The following is a 19,092-nucleotide window of genomic DNA, read 5'->3' as shown; positions in this document are numbered from 1 at the left end:
CTCCCGTAACCATCATTAAAAATATCGGTGACTTGTGACACAATAGTTCTTTTGTTGGTTCAGATCTGATAGGATAGCTTTCATTACCCTTGCGCATTGATGAGCCTTAAGCACCCAACCCCAGGTCACCGGTCTGTGGTTTGTCTCTTCTCAGACCACTGTGAGTAGGTAGTCGCCACTGCTGAATGGGAGCACCCTGCAAGCCTTGCCATATTGGAGATGCTCTGACCCGGTCGTCTGGCCCTCGTCAAAGTCATTCAGATCTTCAGGCCAGCCCATGCCCTCTGCATCCAACATATAAGTCGGGAGGTCTTTGGTAAATGGTTGCTCACCGTTTAATATATGCCAGATCTGGATGAGCACCATTGCATTTCACTTCATCTGTGAGTCATCATGATGTTTTGGCTCATCTATGTACTTGAGCTGAAGTAAAAGTATCATCATTTTAAAATACCCAGGAAAGTGAAAAACTTTGGGATAGAGCAAATTTATTGAAACAGTCATGCAATGAAAATGCTATGCTCATCATTACATCATTAAAGCTTACAGTGTTATGTTTGCAGGCAAATGTGGCCCCTCCCCTGTCTTTTCTTCACGACTCAAAGACTCTTCTGCTTTTAAATTCCAGTCTCGATTCCACCAGCCCTGCCCCATAACAAGCAGTCTATTTAAATTAAATCAGTAATGGCATTGTCCATATTTCAAGCAGGTCATATGTTCCACACTTTATATATTTATTTATTCAAAAGAACCAAACAGGTCGCTTCCTCTCGTAATTATCTCTTATCATTCCAAGAATGAATGTGTGTGTCAGGGCCATCTTTTCATTCCCTTCTCTCTCTTGTCTTCCTGTGTTCCCCTCGCCCATGGCCCGCTCCAGCCGTCGCCACACGACAGTAGAGGTCGTTAGCGGAAGAGGGATGAAGGCGAACTTGACTGGAGTCGCTCCTTATCTCGGTTCTTAACACCCAGTGCTTTTGTTTCAAGGGCTTTGTTTACACCTGGCCCATTAATCAACTGGCAGGTCCTTCCGTTGTTCTTTGCAGGCAACAATCGGTACCGCCCAAAAAGCATTTTAAGTGAACCATGTTACTTGGGATCCATGGAATAAGGGTCCTACATTGTGCAACTATTTAAACTTTTACAAATAAAGGTTCCCAAGTAGTTCGTGGCTTGGCTTTAGGATACAGTCTGTACCAAATAAGCTGTACTTTCAAGGTACAAATGATGTCACATGGTATTCTCAAGGGTACATCTTTAATAGCTTTAGTTGTGCCATGTTGCATTGCAGTTTTTGTCATTTGTACTGACTCTGTACACCCAGATTTTACTTCAGGTTTTATTTTATCTCTCTTCATTATACATGTAAGTCATATATGTATTTGGGGTAGAAAAGTGGGCAATATTTTGACCAAATGCTTCTAATTCAAAGAATTAATTGGCAACAATACTGTAATTATTGTATGTTATCTTTAAGTACACTGCATTAAAGTTTGAAATCACTTGTTATTGATACCATTCAGTGGAATCCGGTGTTATTTACTAACATTTGTAATGATTTACATGCTAACTATTTATTTAGAGTAATTTCTTGTCACAATAATGCATTATACTGTACTTATAATACTAATTATAAGTTCATTTTTAATGCTATATAGCTTTCTGAGTTATTATGGGATCACCTACAGCTCTGTTCATCATCAAAGATTTCTTCATTTGTACAGCTTCATGTAGAACTTATAGAATATTGGCATCATATAAGAACCATTTAATGAGTATATCTGCATAAGAACATCATATTAATGACTGTACTCCTTTATTTGTATGATTTGGTTTGAGCACATTCCATTGCTTTAATAATTGTATTTAAAGAATGTAATTAGGTTACAGGAAAGGAAACAACTCGATCAGATCCACCAGAGCAGCTGAGTAAACAATGCCTTGTGAGTATAATGGTCAAATATTACATTCAGTATTTTGTATTATTTTCATTAAGAAATGTTTCAGACAGTGTCAAGCCCTCGGTAAAATTAAAGCTTTGGTCATCTAATGGTCAAAATTTTTCATTAAATACAGTTGCTCGTGTATCACAAGGCAACAGTTCAGCAACAACATATAATTTGGTAGCTGACATGTAATAGAATTTAGAGAGCTTTCAGATCCCCTAGTCAATTTATGCTTTGTTGAGTTTCTAAGCAAATAAGTACACATCCTCTGCAATAAACCCATTTCTGCACATATTAATACACAATTATTGCTTATTCGATGTGGTCATTGCACATAGTATGACTGTACTAGCTTACGTGGCTTCTGACATTGTGACATATTCAACGTATAACAGTAATGTAACTAGACAGAAACGGCCAGATGCTTGCAGGAAAAAAAAATTATACTTTACTCATAAAGGAATTGACAATACTCATTGTCAGTCCACAGGCAGTGGTCCAATTCGAAAATGTCAAAATACCAAGGATCACAAATACAACAAAACAACATCAGGCAACCAGAAACAAAAGGACAAAAACAAAAAGGTGTAGGAAGGACAAAAATATTGTCAGGAAAAAACACAAAGGCAATATCACAGACAAAACGCTCAGTAGCTCTACAGAGAGATGCAATAATTCGCAAAGAACCTATACTAATAAAACTACTAAGCTAAATCTAGTCATATGATACACGTAAAATCATGAGACAAGTTAGTACTGAGATGAACCGGAACAGTGATTGGTGGATTGTGGGGGTTCATCGGCCCGAGTCTTTGAGAATGTCAGAGCCTGAGGGATGTTTGACAAGTAAACAAAAATGCATTGCATAGCTAATCCCATAAACCAATACCGCAAATACAAACAGTAGCACAATTCCAACCATCGTTAAACCCTAATATTGTACATTAGCTGGTATTAGCCTCATATCCCCAGTGCAAAACTGAAACAAGCCTCTGCTGATCAACTCTTTTTGAGACAGTTTGAGTGCATGATGAAAAGTTAATTTTGTGCTAAACTAGTGCCTCAAATAAGCTACAACTCAGGTGATTCAGTTTTCAGGTGATTAAACAAGTCACGCCTGAAGAAAACAACACATTTCAAATTGGAGAATCAAAACCAAGTGAACCATAGTCCTATATGTGTGGGCATGTGCAAGCATGAGAAAAATCTTGGGAAATATGGTACAGTACATGAACAGTCCTATGTTTTTGTGTCCATGAGACATAGAGACTGAAAATGAGCTAATATTCACTCTAAATTCATTGACATTTTGGGTGATTAAGTATATTAAGATTAAGAGAGAGAGAGAAAGTGTTGGAGTACCAGTGAAAAAGAGAGAGGAAGAGAGATAGAGAAGCCCTTTTTTAGTCATATAACTCAGTTAAGGCATGCACTCTGCTGGAGTGTGTATATGTGTGTGTGTGTGTATAGGTGTGTGTGTGTGTGTGTGTGTGTGTGTGTGTGTGTGTGTGTGTGTGTGTGTGTGTGTGAGTGCGTGCCACACTGCAGGAGCTGTGTAGTAATGCATGAAGCAACGTAATTGCATTGCCCGTGCATTCATCAATGGGAATATACAGCCTGCACCGAAATGAATTGAATTATTTGGTGGGCAGAACAAAGCGATGTGCATTGAGTTTGTGTGTAATTTATCGTCGAGGAGGAGTAAGCAAGGATGAGGTGGGGGATGGGCAAGAGAGAGTGAGCTATAGAGAGACTGAAAGAGAGGAATGGCATATAAGAAAAGAGAAAAGATAAGATCAACAGGCTTGACAACCTCAGCCCACTTCTCAAGGCATTCACACGTTTGGAATGTCTGCACTTATGCATGTGTGTGTGCATTTGCGTGGGTGTTGGCCTTTCCAGCCGCGCAGGCCTCATCTGTGCGATATTATCCATGTCTGTCCAACTCTGAAGTGACTTTGTTTCATTTTTCAAAAATGTTTCAAGGAAGATTTCAACATATCTTCTGCCATACCATAATCAGTTTTGAGTACTAATGGACTGCACTGAATCTAATGATGGGAGGCATTGATTAAATTCAGTATTTATGCATCTAAACAAAGTACTTAGAAAAGCTAGAGACCACCTTTCTTTTATGTAATGTCTGGTTAAAAAGGCCATTAAGTACAAGTTATTCATTTTCAAAGATATATCTGAGGATTCCAGGTATAAGACAATCCACTTACATAAGAAAGCTAAAATGTAAAATTAAACAAGAGGAAAAAACAGAAGTTTCCAAAAATGTTCAGAATATTATTAAAAATGTAGACAAAATGGGAACAGTGGAAAACCTGGTAGACCACCAAGACTGTCATAGTACCTTTATTACAGCGGTCACCTCTTCAGATCTAGAAGAATCCACATGTGTTGTTGTCCATCCAGTCACTGTCAGAAGACATTGTGGGTCGGAAAGTGTCAGCTCTTTGGACATAAGCAATGTTATCTAGACTCCATGTGTAACATTCTCCATTCTGATTTAAAGCGACAATCAGTTTTAACTACAGGTGCAGTCCAACTAAGTTTCCTACTGCACTGGACTGCTAGCAAGCTACCAAACTCTCCATTACATTTATTTCTTGTTATTGGATACATTTGACATTACAGCCTCAGCATTTTGCCAATATTTTGGTTCAGTCTGTGCTGTTTGTATTCACTACTACTTAAAAAGAGCTGCTTCCACCACTGACTGGTTTAGTCGTCATTCATTAATACAGAATTCAATTGATGTGTGCAGCCATATATACATATATATATATATATATATATATATATAGATAGATAGATAGATAGATAGATAGATAGATAGATAGATAGATAGATAGATATGTATGTGTGCATAGAATATTTTTACAACAGCAACACGATTCAGCAAACTGGATGTTAGAATTGGAACTGGACCTGTTTTACAAGAAAAGAGAAACACCTTTTGGATGAATGGCATCTTCAAGCTTACCAGGCACATGAACAGCAGGCGTTTTAAGGCTGAGCCAGTGTCTAATGTACAGATACCCGACTATCCTTCTCTTCTCTATATATTAAAGCTCAGGGTCCTATGGAAAGAGATAAAGAGAAAGACAGAAAGAGCTTAAAGAAATCCATTTTCCCAATACCATCCTGCTGCAGCTTCCCTTCCCATTGACTGCTGTTCTTGCCACTGGCTGTGCCCCATTGATCTTCTCCCCTAAACATCATCTGAAAATCCATTCGGAGAAAAGGGCAACTCGCAAAAGAGGAACCGCATAAACACACATTGTGTTTCTTTCATACAAAGAGGAGTGTGTTCTGAGTTGGATTTTGAGTGTTATGTACTTCCTTCCTGCCACCTTCAAATCTTACAGCACCACAATATCCTTTATATTTCTCTTTTGTCTTAAAAGCTTTTGTTCTATCCCTGAAAAGGGAACTCCACCAGTGAACCTACATGCATTGTCTGAATTCTTATATGTGGCTAAATAGAGGTAAAACTGGAAAAAAAAAAAAAAAAAAAAAAAAAACATATATATATATATATATATATATATATATATATATATATATATATATATATATGCTTGATATTGTAACCTGGTGCTATTTAGAACAGGTTTTATACAGAACCATATACAACAGATTCTAAATCAATCTTAAGAGCTATTTCACTGTGCAATCATGTAAATCATGTAATCATGTAAATGGTTCATGTAAGAACTTTCAAGGAAGGGAGCATTTGGAGGTATTAAACTCTTCAGATGTCTGGTTTCTGTCACCACCACTGTAAACAGTTCTGTCTCAGTAAGTTTCTCTAGAACTGAGCATTTCACATCAAACTGTCTTGTCGATTCAAGTATGCTGTGTTTCAGTGTAGAGATGAGATGACCTGTACATTTTCTGTTATAGCATCAGTAACTAAAGTGTTGTTGCTGGAATTATTGTGCACTAATATTATTTACTTTTCCAATTAAAATTGTACAAATGTGTTGTCCTGGTCTGTAGCACGTGACTATTGAGTTTCGCCATGACTTTTTAAAATCTGTTTTTGTGGTTATTGGGGCTATTGAAATTTGGTTATCACTGGGTTTTATTGAGCAATATATTATTTTAACCAGTAGTCATCCTCTTCTGTTTAGCACTATCTCTATTTTTAGCTCAAGGGACTCCAGAAGGTGCACAGAGGGATTATAGGAAAACAGTGAGGGGAAGTGTGTGTGTAGAATGGTGTATATGTGTAATGCATTAGGTCAAGTGAAGCCACAGTAGTTATCTCTGGAGTCTATAATGCACCACAGGCAGCCATACAAAATCCATAATGCACACACACACACACACACACACACATGTGAGGATGTAGAGCACTACATATCTTATATATAAGGTATACAAAGTACTGTTCAAAAGTCAGAGACCACCCTTTATTTTACCAACATGTCCAGTCAAATTGGCCATTAGGCCCAAGTTATTCATTTTTGAATTTCAGGTAAAACAAGCAGAAAACATTCAATTATAGGGGTGCAGGGAAAACTCGATTCTTAGATTGATTGATCAAAAATCAATGTTCTAAATCTTTAATTTATACCATATGTTAACGTAACGCAATGGGCGGAACTTGGAAGTGGGTAAGTGCGGCGCCCAGACAGTCGTGGCACATAGCAAAAACACAGCTGGATGAGTGAGAAATCTGACCAACTCCCTCCTCCAGGTTCGGTCAGGAGCCACAACCCAAATGTTAAGAAGAGCCATTTTGTCCTTTCAACAAAAATCAAACCACCCTGGGAGCCACAACATTTAACGCCCAGTATGGCTCAGTATGTGCTGATGTACTAGTATAGGATAAAATATGAACGAAAATGCAGACTTACTTTGCTCTGGTTTAAGCTTCAGCTCAGCCATAGCCACTTTCCTCCCAGCTCTGCCAGAAGTAGAGCAGCTTATTGTACAATGTCTCTCATCGTTCGGCTGTTTTACGAGGCTGAAGTTGCTTCTCATTCTCCAGATTCTTGTCCAAATTTTTTCGCTACACCTTAAATTCTGACTGAAGCACTGAATGTAAATGTGACACCATTTAAGGTGGAACGGGGAAATTCAAAAGAGAAGCGACTTCATCTTCGCAACATTTTAGTGTTTGACGGTGTCTTGTTGCAGATTTAACATTCCAGGAAATAAACTAAGGTGCTTATAAATGCGATTAAGTCCACTTGCCTCCAAATGTTTGCCGTTTCGTAGCTACTGGCTAAGCAAGACTTCGCTGCTATGTGACCTGCCGTCTTCTCAGTCATTGAGACCCAGGGCTTTCACGCCATGTTGCACACATGGAGCCGAGATTCACCGTCCAGTCTCGAAAATATTTTACTGACACAGTGACCCCTGACTCAACTACAATGAGACCAAAACCGAAGTTATAAAGTCACTGCATTAAACGGGCAGGACAGCTGTAACATGTGCTGCACGGACATCAACTGCCACTGGGTCTTATGTCACCCTAACAGTGCATTTTATTGCAGGTGAGTGGCAGCAGCTTCTCAAACGAGCAGTGAATGAGAGCCTTCTAGATCACGTACATTAGATTTATTAATAAAAGATATGGGAAGTAAAGGTATTATGGATCATTACCAATACTTTGCTTTAAAACTAGTCCTCACACAGTAAGAAAATAGAAACCCTGTATAGAAAAAAAGATGCATCGATAATCGTTTTATAATCGCATCACAACCCTCTGAATCGTAATCGAATCGAATCGTCAGGTGCTTAAAGATTCCCACCCTTATTCAATTATGTTGTGGTCTGGGCTCTAGGATGGCACCAGCAGCTTCTTTGATTTATTTCTTCTCAATAGAAATAACACCTTCTTGATATTTACACCTCATTTCAGGCCTATGGTGCTAAATCTCTCACAGATAAAAGCTTTAAGTCCTGTTTATCTGATTGTGACGATTGTGATGTACCAGGTCTTGCACAGTTGTTATGAGTCTAGACATTTTAATCATCTTTTGAACAGTTATGGGAACGTCTCTTTCCCCAAATTTTCCTTTTCATTATCCTATGTTTATGCAAGTGTATTTTCTTATATCTGATCTCCTTAGAAATTCATACTTTTGTAACATTTTGGATGTTTTCCTTCATCAATATTTTCTCTCTACAGTCACCAGCATGCATTATGAAAATAGATCATACGACCACAAGCTAGAGAAAACTGAGGTAAGGGACCTTGCTTTAGGTTTTAGCTCGTTGTGGTATTTTATCATTTAGGTAATCCCTTTTCTTTCATTGTCATCAGTGGTGAAGACAGTTTAATGGTTAGCATGGTGCCGTGGGTAACACCTCAGCTTTCTACACTGTAGACTGGAGTTCAATCCCTTACATGAGCAAGCACCCTAAACCTATACCAATAAGAGTCCTTGGGCAATTCTCCTAACATTAACTTTACCTACCTGTGTAAAGGGATCAAATTGTAAGTCACTCTGGATAAGATATGTGCAGTAAGATATTCAGATTCCTAGCAGTAATATTAGCTATCTGGATCCCTTTTGTGATCACTGGAATAATATATAGAAGTTTTTATCCAACTTCAAAATATGTCATCAATAAGCAGGCATATTTATCATTTTTTATACTTGTTTTATAAAATTGTTCATTTTATTTTCATTTAAAATCACTTTTTTTTCCCTTTTTGCTTTAAAAAATCAACCTTGGACAGTTTTTGCTGTTCCTTATATTGTATTTTAGTCCTGTTTTCCTTTGGTTTTCCAACCCAGTCAGGAAACCTCTGCTCTGAAAATGTATGAAAACAAAAACATGCTGTTTAGACCTGTACAGGTTCATTCTACACGCACAATAAAAAAATACCAGACTTCACTCTGTCACCTATTTCTCTGCTGTGTTTAATAAATATGACTCTGTTGAATGATTGTGCTTCTTGATTGAGACAATGTGAGTGCACTTCCTTCCCCATCCACTCCAAAATAAAAAAAGAACAAAGCATGTGTTAACAGACGAGCTAAATCACATCCTGAGTGCTAACATGAATCATAGTTCTCTCTCTCCACATTTATTTACTTGCTTTAAACCACTCCCATGAACACTTGTGTTGCACAGCAGAATGTTTCCCGAAGTCCAGACTGCTTGTGTTTTAAATTCAAATAACCTTTCAATCTTTTATAAAGTGGTGACACACTATATGAATGAAACTGGCATTAACATTTAGAAACCCCTACATGAAGACTTCATATCGCAGTCTTGGGAGTTACGGAGCATCCATGACGTTTACATGACATTTGAATAAAACTAGCACTTAAAATATTTATGTCACGGAACAAAACCTAGTGTCTCTGAAATGGTCACGTCACAGGAGAAGGAAACTTCTTAACGTTAATCTATCATAACTGTCAAGCTCCCATCTCCAAAAGTGTACCTTTGCAGGAAAAGGAAAAAATATATACTTCTAATTTATATCATACTTATGATTCATTAACTTATAATGAAGTTAATGTAATAATATATTTTTTCCAAGTAACTTCGACCACATCTAGATGCCCATTTATGATGAATTTTCAAAACAATGCAAAGAAACTAGAAACTCTAGAAACTAGAGTTTAACTTATGTAAAAAGTAAATAACATTAAACAATGACTATATGTTAATGTAACGAATCTTTATTCTAAACGAATTTTGGCCATTTCTATTAGTCTGTCCATCATGAAATGTTCACACAGTGTAAAGCAGGACATGCAGCAGAGATGTGGAAAGGTGTTGCAAGTTGGGGTGTGCTGAAATTTTAAGCAGCGTATACGTGATATGACCAGTGACATCATTTTTTGCTAATTTACATCAAACAGTATGTCAAGTCTAAGATTTAAAACTGGAACGCACACAGAGCGGGACATAAAACTCTTGATAAAATAGTATTAATACATTAGATTATTATTCATTATTAGGTTTAAAAACCATATTAGACTGCTTTGGGGCCCTGAATTAGCCTATAGCTCTACAGACTGAGCATCAACCTGTGTGTTTTGAGGACATATATGTCAATATATATATATATTGAGCCCCAATATGGCAGTTTTCAGCTCATTGTAATGAAAATATGGTGTTACTTAAACAAAGCAGGGCCAATTTTAAACGTATAAAAATACAATATCTATAACAAAGCTCACAAGCATCTTTACTATGCGCAAATTAATAAAAAAGATGAGCTTTATTGTTATTATGATTTTTAACATTTGCATTCCTGAAATGGGGGGGGGTATCCCTGACTTACAACATGAAATGTTGTAAAAAATAAAAAATAATTTAACATTTACGCTCAAACTCCAAAAACTGGAGATTTATGTCAACACTTAAAATTTTCAAAAAGGCTTCTTTTTGCAATGCTATAGAAGAACCTCTTTTGGTTCCCTTCAGGATCTTTATAAAACATTTGTAAATGAGTGTGAAGAACCTTTTAAACGTTTGAAGAACATCCACATAATGTAAAATTTCCAGGAAGAGCCTTCAAATAACATTCTCAATTCTCTTTTTCAAATGTGGTTCTTTAGGCAACCAAAAGTGGTTCTTCTCATGCCATCACTCAAAGAATCTGTGTGGCACCCTTTTTTCAAGACTGAAGGATGTCCATGTCACTCAGCTGGTTAACATGGTGACCTTTTCTCCTTCTGTCGAAGTGCTTCCCTGTTGAAAAAAGCACCATGATGATCGGTTTCGCCTTTTGCCAGAAGAAATACTACATAACCCATCTGCGGTTTCACACGTCAAACCACAGCCATAAATCCACAGGAACGATTTGAGGGAATAAAACCGTTCCAAATCAAAGAAAGCATACAACAAAGGAGACATTGTCTGGGTTTCCTGTAAAGATTCCATTTTCGTTTGGTTAAGCCACAGCTCCCAAATAAACTGTATGAGGCAAAAAAAAAAAAGAGGTGGAGTAGAACACGAAGGCAGAGCGCTGGTATGATCTGACCATGTGTTTGTTTTTGTACACTTTTCAAGGCAAAATGTCCAGAATTTTTAGGACAGTCAGACAGAAGCAAAGCTCATCTACCAACACAAGCAACAAAACTGGCCTGAATTTGTAGTGCTTAAAAAAAGCATGATTTAAATTAATATTAATTCATTTCAAGGAAAACTGTGAAAAGTGCAGATTCTAATCTTGATAGCAAATGTATGTCTGGAGATTCATTGTATGATCTGAATTTGGTGAATAATTGTTATGAATATGTTATGAATGTCTTGTTTTGTGGGAAAAAAATCCTTTAGATTTTGCCATGTTCTTCTCATCACTTGAGATCATAAACAGAAAGTAGTCAGTTGTGCAGACATAAATTGTTGGTATATAAGAATTTTGTGTGAAAGTAATAACTCTGGATTTCTAAGGGTTAGGATTAAAAATTTTAATATACACACACACACACACACACACACACACACACACATGTAGGTCCATATACACATATGTCTGAATGAAAACCAGTATGTGTGAGTGTGCTAGTTGTCAGTGCTGCTTGGGGGCTGCTTACTAACCAGTGATCCGGTCAGTCATCCGCTCTCAGTGCCTCTCGCTCGGTATCTCGCTCAGTCACGTATTTGCAGGGTGAGTGTATTGCTTCTCTTCTAGTACAACTAATTAGTCACAGCTGAAACTGTACGAAGGCGCCTCTAGCACAACCCGTCGCACAGGGTGCAATTATCTCCCCCTCATTTGCTTACACACACACACACACACACACACACACATGCACACATTCCTGAGGTGTTCCCTCCTCCCGCAAATGTCACCAGTAAATGCTTCTTTTAATTGCATTGGCGTTGCGATGCATAGTTAAAGTAAACCCTGGTTTATTTTTGAAAGATGTCAGGAGGTGCTTCAGCATTAGGTGTGCAGACTGTGCTAAGGAATGCGAAGCACATTCAGACTTGATTCTTCTGATCAAGTCACTAATTGTAATTCTTTCACAATTAGTAGTAGTGCAAGATATCATGTGTTGTAATACGGCGTAATGTGTAATCACTTTGTGGACAGTAGTTCAGTCATATATCACACATGCTGTTGAACAAGTGAACTTGTTTTCACATTTTATGCCACACTTTCTGTTTACATGCCAAATGTATCATGTAGGGAAAAATAACACAGAAAATACAAACATGCCATAATTTATGAACAGGCTATATTTCATTTTTTCCCCCCAATATGCATACCTCTTCAATTTGGGTAATTCTATCAATATACATAATGATAGCAACAATGTGATGTAATAATTGTGTTGAAACAATGTTATCCCTTATAGATTTATGGGCTATTCTAGTTAAATGCCCTCATGTAATTAAATAATGCGGTAATTTGTTACATAGCAAGGGTCTTACATTCTCGGAGCCTGATTTTTTCTGTTTATTTTAATATCAACAAATACTAAAAATGTGACAATATAAAGAATGTTTTTTTCTTTTAGCAAAATAGGGATGGCCCTTCATCAAATTCAAACCCTGATAAAATATCTCCTAGTTACAAATACAAATTTGGTATGAATTGAAAGTTTCCAATCTGCACTTTCTACAGAATTTCTTCACATATTTCAATGAGCTATGCATGAGAGTTAGCTGAACAAAGTGTAAGAGGTGTGTATATGCTACAGGAGGCCTAGGACGGTTTAAGAAGAGATATTGGTGCAAAACTAGACTGGCATATCAGATATTAAACTCGTTATGTAGGCCAACTGTGTTTGTACACAGAAGAAAGACCTCTGCATTTAAACTGTCCATGCAGTGAAAAACCCATATGCATGCACACTAGTGAACAAACACACACAATGGGGCAGGGAGCCCACTTGCCCAGAGCAGTGGGCAGCCCTATCCATGGCGCCCGGGGAGCAGTCTGGGGTGCCTTGCTCGAGGGCACTTCAGTCACGTAGTGCTGGCCAAGGGGATCGAACCAGAGACCTTCCAGATGCAAGGCTGGTTTGCTAACCTCCAGCCCACAGAACTGCCCCCTAGTCAGTGCATCTGATAAGTTAACACTATAAGTAGAGAAGATCAGAGTTCTATGTGAGACAATCCACTGACTAAAGTAAGTGCTGTATTATGCACAGTGCCAATACCACCCCCTCAACACACACACAACATACACCCAAACGTACCTCAAGCAATAATCTGTCAAGCGTAGGTCCACCAAACGGCAAAACTTTGGCACTGGCTATTAATAAACCTGCTCCCAGATGCACTTGTAATCTTGGATGCTTTGCGAACAACAAACATGACAGAGACACATGGGACGCAGCTGTAGCATAAACTTCAAGTGTCTCCACAGCACTCAGCCTATGGCAAGACAACGCTCACGTCATTTATGGACTGGAGGGCCATTGTCAGCTATTTCAGGGCTCTAAACCTCCTGCCCTTGTATGCCCGGCCAAGAAAAGAAGTTTTGAGAGCATTTGTTTAAATCAAAGTTGGATTCCGTGACTGAATCTTCTCCCAAACTTTTCCAGCCACAGTTTGTAATTAAAACATTTTTGTTGCCCAAAATTGTGGCATAACAATCATGGATGAAGCATCTCTTTTCAGCTGTAAAATGAGCTTTCTGCAAGAGTATACGTTTCCTTATTTTCTTCTCAGTTTAGTTATAACCAGTGTCCCCAGTGTTTCGCTGTAATCCCATTGTACAAAAGTACCACCAGTCTGGGTGGTTGAAGGCCTGGCTTTGTGCATATTCCCACCAGTGTTTATGAACCCTGTAACCCTGTAATTCTGGACTGTGGCCAAACAGTACCATTCAGTCTTGAGTGCTTCAGTATCAGTGCAATCACATGTCACTTCAGGCATTTGAACTGTGCAAAGGTCAAGAATGGCTTATCTGTGTATATCGGCAGTAATTAAAGAATTGATTTGAAGACAAGAGGAATGGACCAAAATGGGACCACAATCCTGAAAAAAGCTAAATATTTGTTGCCATAGACATTGCAAAGATGACATTTCCAATAAAGCTTTGCATAAAAGTTCTAATGCTGTAACAGACTTTTTGTACTCATAAATGTAAACAAAAGTGTCAAAAACAAAAGTATCTCAAGACAGTTTCCCCACACTGTAGAGCCATTTTGTCAAGAGTGGGCAATACTTCATAAGAGCACATCTATTTACAGAGTAATAAGCTTCACCTAACTAATTATTAACTAATGATAGAAATAAGGACCAACATTATTTTAGATTTTATTACATAACTAAATACTAACCATTACTAAATAGTTTCACTTAATGAATGTTTGCTTAGCTAAGCTCAGTTTTGGATGGTAACTGAACTAATTGGACTTAATCCAAGGAGAGGCTTGGAAATGGTTAAGCTAACAATATTCACACACATCAAATCATAAAGTCATGTTGATGTTGATTTGTACTTAAGACAAGTGATAAGTGATACTTTTTTGATCCCACAACCGGAGAAATTCCACCTCCGCATTTAACCCATCCGTGAAGTGAAACACCACACACACACTAGGGGGCAGTGAACACACTTGCCCGGAGCGGTGGGCAGCCCTATCCACGGCGCCCGGGGAGCAGTTGGGGGTTAGGTGTCTTGCTCAAGGACACCTCAGTCATGGACTGTCAGCCCTGGGGATCGAACCGGCAACCTTCCAGTCACAGGGCCAGCTCCCTAACCTCCAGACCAGATAAATGGCTTTAGATAACCTCAGTAGACTTTTGCCAAGTGCTGTTCATGTAAAGGTGAGGAACAGCATCATGGAGTTAAATGAAGAGCTACATTCCCATAAATACACATTACGTTTTTTTAAACAAGAGCAATAAGAGCTATTTCACCATAAAGACTCCAGTCGTCTAAGTTCATTCCCACCTCTAAAACTCATCTGGTAAATGTACAAATTCACTCTTTCAATGCATATAAAAAGCACAACACTTAATCAAACAGCTGCTGAGGTTTAGCATGTTAAACAATGTTCTATATTGTTCAGCTGTGTAGACTTTCTCAGCACCGCTGGCATGTTCATAGACAGCTCTCAAATCATGTCTGCAGGCATTCAGGCACTCACCTGAAGTGAGTCAGATCATGGTCTGACTAGTTTTAGTCGCTGATGTATAGTCTCAGGAGGACTATTAATAGCATGTACTACTGCCCTCATTATAGCACTGTCTGTACATTTAAAAGCACAGTTACATTATGTATCCCCTCAGAAAAGCAATGTTAACTTCATATCATAATTGTGAAATGAGGGCATTAAGAGTCCCAAAGTTTCAAGAAGTATCATTTATTCCCCATCCATACAATCAATGCACGAAAGCCAAGATAAGACAGTCCACTTGAATGTCATGAAAACCCATGCATTTGCATATATCAATTACAGCAATTTAGCCCCACCCATTTACCCAAAAAATATTGTTATTGAGTGTTTCAGCTTGGACTGCTTTTTGAATGAAACACAATGCTGTGCAGAGTTCATTTACATAAATCAGTCTTTCCAACACAGCAGCAAGACAGCCTGTTAAATTGGAAAATAGTCATGTAAGAATTAATAATGACTCTTTTTGTTACACAAACTCACGCAAATGTTATACGTGAACCTCAGAGAGAAAAGCAAGAACTATGCAGGATCTTGCCCCTTTAGCAAGTGTGAAACAAAAGCATTGTCTAGCAGTTACAAAGGATGAACATTTTAATCGCAGACAAATATCTGCACTGGGGACAATAAAGTCAAATTGGATGCTGTTAAATTACCTTTTAATTCACTGTCAAAATTCTCAAAAGTGCCTCCCACTCAGCCAGGCTTTTGTTGTATTTTTTTCTCTTGCAGTTTGGCAGATTTTGACTCTTCACTATCTACGACTTTTTTGACAGCTCTATTTCCTTTGTACTCAGTTTCCCCCGGGGGCCATCCCGTCCCTTATCTCTGGCCACTGGCTGCCCCTTTCTCCGTCTCAATTCGATACCAGCACAGAATCACCTATCGCTGTTGAGACCCCCACATGCAGCCACATCCCACTTACTATACAACCACAGCCTGCCAATCACTTTCTGCGGTTACCCCTGACAACCCACTGACACCTAGAAGTATATGTGAGTATATATCGCAGGCTCCTGATACAGAGTGGTGACCTAGGTGCAGGAAACACAAACTATCTTTTGGAGCATTTCACAACTGAATAAAACTAGCTAACCACTAGTATTGAGAGTAAATATTGGATTAGTTTGACTACATTTAGGTATAAAACGTATTTAATAACGTTTTAAAGCTTTCTTATGGGAAATATAAGAGTTGTGTGAAAGGTCATTGAATAAGAATTGTGAAGGAATACATTTCATTTGTACTATAATTCATAAAAACAGCCTTGTAAAAGGACAGCATTGGTTGGGAAAAATTCTAATGTTGCTCATGATTGTAAATATTATTATTAATAATATATTTAAATTAACTATTTAACTTATAACTAAAATATTCAACAACAACAACAAAAAACTTGTATAAAATTGTATAATTGGTATTTTGGCTCTTAACTGTGATGGTAAATGTATAGGAATGTAAATTTTCACATGTTGAAACTCTTCTTAGAGCAGTCAAATCCTTAAATCAGCAAGCGGACTGTCCATTTTAAATGCGATTTGAGCTCTGAATCGCTTTGCTAAGTAACCGCAGGGAAGTATGTGAGATAGTAGGAATGCGTTGTAGAAAAGGATAGCCCAGGCTCGTCTTTTCTTTCCCAAATCCCCCTTTCCAAAATTTCACACTCCTTTTTCTGAAAGTGAAAGAGGTAAGAGTAGGAGGCCTACCACTCTTTTCAGCAGGAACGTTCCTTCTGTTGAGGAGGATACAGGAGGGGAATGGGGAAGGACAGTTGTTTTGTCTCTTACTATTTGGTCATTTACATCTCCACAGACTTCTTATCAAAGTAGCCATTGTGGAGGATTATCTGTGGAACTAGATGCTAAGACTAAAGGGCTAACCAGACTGACAGGCCTAGCGCACACAAACACCCAGAGGTCCAATCACACAGTAACAAATCTCTCTCTAACCCAACCCAAATTCTGTTTTAATAGACACAGGCTTTAACCCTTAGATGTCCAGGGTTATCATCATTTTGCTGTACTGCTTAAAAGGAAAGCCCACTGATTTTCGGCAGTATTGGGGTTCTGCAACAGTTGGTTAAGTTCTGCAATGGTTAAGATTCAAACAACGTCCTTCAAAATGGTTTGATGTGAGACATGCTGTTCTAGAGAAACGTACCAAGTTAAAACTGCTCCCAGTTAAATATCTCTAAAAACTACCTCACAGAAGCTATTACATCAAATGTTAAGAATATGGTACCTGATACCTATGACTTTGTTTTACAATAGTTTTGAGATAAGTTTTTTTTTTTTTCCCCAGTTAACAACCATCTTTCAGCATTACAACAAAACTTCATAGCACATGTGTGTGTTCTCTGGATATTATATCTGGATACAAATAAAATGGCTATATTTGTGTTGTAGACATTGCAAACCCAAGCGGTGAATCAGTTAGACAGTCAGTCCTGATTAAGAGAAATAATAATGATTAAAAAAAAAACGACTAACCTGTCCTAAACTTAGCGTTGCTGTCTGTGGTTGTGGTTGGGATAGTGTAGTGGTTAACACCTCTGCCTTCTATGCTGTAGACTGGGGTTCAATCCCCGACCAGGGCAAGCACCCTACACTATGCTAATAAGGGTCCTTGGGCAAGACTCCCAACACCACCTTGGCCTACTTGTGTAAAATGATCAAATTGTAAGTCGCTCTGGATAAGAGCGTCAGCCAAATGCCATAAATGTATGTTTGAGTCTGAAAAAAACATACAGAGAGAAAGCTAAAGAAGAACCTTGCAAGCATAACTGAGTTATCACGCGATGGCACATCTCCCAGAGGGAAAAAATGTCTTTCCTAAAATGATCTCAAGCAGATCTCAATGTGGTATTAATGAGGGAATCACTAATTTCTGAATTCTTTCACCCAAACGCCCCTTAGGAGAAAAGATGGGATTGACAAACATTTCATTGTAAAAAGTTCTGGTGATGAATGAGAAATGCATGAGTTCTCCTTCTACGCTTACAGACTGCTAAAAGACTTTTGTGATATAGAATAGATAACAATCAGGAGATCTTACACTTTTCTCATGGACATATTATTCAGCTGAGACTGTGACAGGAAGAATTCAGATACAAGAGAGTTGTTTGACATTATATTGATCTGAGTTTTACTTCTCAGGAGCCAAATTTCAGAAACAGGAGAAAATGGTCTCTCGCTCAAGACGTAACTATGTCAAGGAGAAGTGCATGAGATTAAGAGGAGATCTCATTTAGAATATTTTTTCCTCTGGGCTGTCTGTTCGTTCGTTAATTTATCCATTCATCAGTTCGTTCATCCGTCTGTCTATTCGTTTGTCTGTCTGTTAATTCGTTTGTTCATTCATGCTTTCATTAATGCATTGATCTGTCCATTGATTTGTTCATGCATTCAACCAGTCACACCAGCATTCTCTAGTTACCCGTCCAACAATAAAGTCAACATAAGATCCCTATATTCTTTATATCAGCAAATAAACCTGTATAATCGTATATTCGATTTTTGTTTTTCTACGTACTTTGATCACAACAGCTGCCCTTTGCATTGCCTAAAAATATCATGATGAACAGATCAATAAAAATTCTCCAAAATTGCTTGGACTTTCCCTCATTTCTCCGCACTCACACTGCTATGTTTACTTCTGCATCAGTGGCACTGCAGGAGAGAAAAGTTGGACTGAGGGATGTCAGTCACAGGTGCTCATCAGAGCATTAAGACTAACCCAGTCAGTTCTTAAATAGGCCAGATACATTTTTAAGCTGTTTTATATATTTCTGTCTTTCTTTTTTATTCAAACATTGCTGAATGTTGAATATAGCAATCAATTTTAGTATCATACACACATTTTTAATTATTTACATATACACTGTGTTTCCTGGAACTTTAAATGCACCTTTACAATTACATGATTAATCACGTTAGTTATGTAAGGAACCAAATGTTGCATTAAATTAACATTCTGCCACTTTCAGCATTGGCTGATTGTTGTAATAATCCTGGCAAAAATGTAAAGGACTGTTTTGCTTTTTTGTGGGATTAAATGAGTTAATACGCAAAAAA

Source organism: Pygocentrus nattereri, chromosome 20 (genome assembly GCF_015220715.1).
Source record: "Pygocentrus nattereri isolate fPygNat1 chromosome 20, fPygNat1.pri, whole genome shotgun sequence".
Taxonomy (NCBI): Eukaryota; Metazoa; Chordata; class Actinopteri; order Characiformes; family Serrasalmidae; genus Pygocentrus; species Pygocentrus nattereri.
Note: the sequence above shows the minus strand (reverse complement) of the source record.